Here is a 3,558-nt window from a genome sequence, read left to right on the forward strand (position 1 = left end):
AGCATCTCTTCTATGGGATGAAACTGCCTTATGGAGATGTGGACAAAAGTGTGACCCCATTTAAGAGTAAGGAAGAAAAGAGGAATCAGAAAGAACAAGAAGAAGATGAGAAAGGACATTTTCAGAGAAGGTAAGATTAGAGAGAGATTTAAGAGATGATGGAGAGGGGAAGAATGAAAGGGTCCATTGGCTCAAGATGGGGGAAGGGAACTGGATACTCCCCGCTGTTGGCCTGGAGTTGATCAGAGTTGATTGTGGAGACATTGTCCTGGTGGAACTCTAGGGGGATAAGGCAAGGTGACAGGGAATCAAAGAAGTAATTGGAGATGACATTGGGGCGCATGTTTGTTCCCGCATGTGGAATGTGCGGGTGATATTGATAGGAGTTGGTTTAAAAGGTGGCATTTTGAGAAACCTGGGTGTGTTTAGATAGGAAAGAACTGTCTGAGATGTGAGCAGCCCTTCCTTCCATTAGTAACAGGTCTAGTCAACTTGAACCTTTGCCACTTGTTTCATTTAGAACTGAACGTTAAGTTTATTTGGCTCCAAAGAAGCCATCATGGGATATTGCCTAAGACTCTGCCTTGCTTGGGTAAGATCACAGCCTCAACCTCTCCAGATTGTCAAGTCCTCTCTGCCTTCCACTAAGATGACGTTCATTTGGTAAAGCCGCCCAGAACACACTTGCGATGTTTTCACTTCTAAATTGGCAACATGATAGTGACCTTGAGGATAAGAATGGCAGTTGATTTGATTATCAGTTAGCATGAACACACACACTACACAATTTTACCCTTCCCTCAGCCTATTTGACCCCTGAAGAAAAGAACAAAGCCTGATAATAACTGAAATGGTGTTCAAATGTGGCAGATTTTCATGGTGTTAATTTAATTTACAATGGAGGTGTTGATTTTTGCTTGTATCGGCGGGTGGTCTTGCAATATAATTGCCTTAGAGGTGAAAATAAAGCTTGGTGTAGGAAAGGCTCTGATATTATCTTGGTTTGGCCATTTTGAGTCTAAGTGAGATACACTCTGGCTGCCATAATAGTACCCTGCAAACCCATACAGACTAGACCTTTACATTTCTGATCAGTGTCTTAGAGTCCTCCATTCCCCCCTTCTCCTTTTATTCCTAATTGCTCCAAGGTGGGAAAGGCAACGTTCAGATTTTAGCCATGTCTATCCAGGGTTGTCATTGCTTGAGTTTCGCTTTATAGGTTATTCCTATACATGCTTCATCTCCTCTACTAGAGTGTAAGTCCTTTGAGGACAGATTTTTCAGAAGGTGTGTTTATCTGTATATGTGTGTTTGAAGTAACAAGTATTCCTCCTTCACAAGCACTTTATAAAAATAATGTCTTTCCATTGTAGGGCACTTAGAAAGTACATGAAAGTTTAAAGAAGAAAATAGAAATCTTGCTCTAGATCCTATCACCGTGGATAACCACTGCTGACACTTTGGTGCACTTCCTTCTAAGCTCTATTTATTAAGTCACAAGTTCAAAATTATACAAGATACACTATATGGTGTTTCTTATTTACTTTGCTCTTTGCAGAATTTCTTAAGTTAGAAAACTCAGGTTTTGTTTAATTCTGGAAAAATCTCAGCCACTATCTGTTAGATATTTCCTCCCCATCATCATCTCTACTCTCTCCTCCTGGACATGTGTGTGGTGTGTACAGTCACGCATCACTTAACGGCGGGGATACATTTTGAGAAATGTGTCGTTAGGTGAGTTCATCATTATGGGAGCACCTGAGAGTGATTTACACAACCTGGATGGCATAGTGTACACACCTGGATTATATGATATAGTCTTTTGCTCCTAGGCTACACACAGTACAGCATGTTACCATCAAGAGTGCTGTAGATGATGGCAATGCAATGATAAATATTTGTGTATCTAAACATAGAAAAGGTATGGTAAAAATGTGATACTTTAATCTTATGGGACCACTGTTGTGCTTTTGGTCATGGACTTGCTGTTGTTATTAGTTTATGATGGTTTTCTCTCCCTCTCTCTCTCTGTATGTTTGTATATATGTATGTGTGTGTGTGTGTGTGTGTGTGTGTGTGTGTATGGTATTAAAATTGTAATACTCAATATACACCGATAACAAAAGATAAATGCTCCGGGCTTGGTGCCTCAGCCTGTAATCCCGCGCCTTTGGGAGGCTGAGGTGAGTGGATTGCCTGAGCCTGCGGGTTCGAGACCCGCCTGGGCAGCGAGACCTCATCTCTACAATAAATCAAAAAATCAGCCGGGTGTGGTAGCGCATGCCTGTAATTCCGGCTACTCGGAAGGCAGAGGCGGAAGAGTCGCCGGAGCCCAGCAGGTCGAGGCTGCGGTGGCTGGGAGCGGCCACTGCACTCCGGTCCGGGCGACCGAGTGAGACTCCAACTCAAAAAAAAAAAAAGATAAAGGCAAGTCACATTTGACTTCTGAAATTACACATTGCTACCATAAGCCAATTCAAGTTAAAAAAAGTAATACCTAGATAACATCTCTTAAAATGTGCATACATTTTTTGGCACCCCTATATGTCTATATCTATATCATCTATTTACCTATCTTAGATAACTATAGCTATCTACCTACCTATCTATATGCCATTTCTCAATCAATTCTTTATGTATCTTAAATACATTAAAAAACCCAATTTGTTCAGTCCTTTATCTGTGCTGTGTTTGGAAAAGTTTCCTTAGTTCTGTACTTCAGTTTACTACTTTGCTTCATTTGTGTCTGGTCTAGTATTTTCACTATCTGTTCAGTTTTTAAATGTATCAACAATAGTACTTTGATTTCCACAACTGGTCCATTTTAAACCTCGCTGTTTTAAAAATTTGTTTGTTTGTCTGTTTTTGTTTTGAGTTAGAGACTCTGTTGCCCAGGCTGTAGTGTAGTGGCATGATCATGGCTCACTGTAGTCTTGATCTCCAGGACTCAGGCAATCCTTCCACCTCAGCCTTCCAAGTAACTGGGTCTACAGGTGTGCACCACCACCCCTGGCTAATTTTCAAAAAAAATCTATTGTAGAGACGAAGTCTTGCCATGTTGCCCAGGCTGGTCTCAAACTCCTAGGCTCAGGTAATCCTCTCGCCTCAGCCTCCCAAAGTGCTGGGATTGCAGGTGTGAGCCACCATATCTGGCTTCCTCTGTAGTTTTTGTTTTTATAAATAGTGAGTAACCCTTCTCACACCGGGCATGTAATTCCTTCCTCTGTCCCTCTGAGGATTTAAAAACTATACATAAAATCCTCTGATTGCTTTGGAATCTTTGTTTCTTCCATTATGAATTCTCTCATTTGTAGAGTCTATTAACTGGATGTTCTTATATGTTCTTTAATTTTTGTTTGTGGACTTATTTGGAAGACAGTTTTATCATTTCCTCTGTCCTGTATCTGTAAGGGTTTGTGTTTTTATTTTATTTTTTTATTTTTATTTTTAATTAATTAATTTTTTTTGAGTTGGAGTCTCACTCTGTCACCCAGACTGGAGTGCAGTGGCCGCTCCCAGCCACCGCAGCCTTGAACTGCTAGCTCCGGCGATCCTTCC

This window comes from Carlito syrichta, unplaced genomic scaffold (assembly GCF_000164805.1).
Source record: "Carlito syrichta isolate Samal-C Ts95f unplaced genomic scaffold, Tarsius_syrichta-2.0.1 Scaffold308171, whole genome shotgun sequence".
NCBI lineage: Eukaryota > Metazoa > Chordata > Mammalia > Primates > Tarsiidae > Carlito > Carlito syrichta.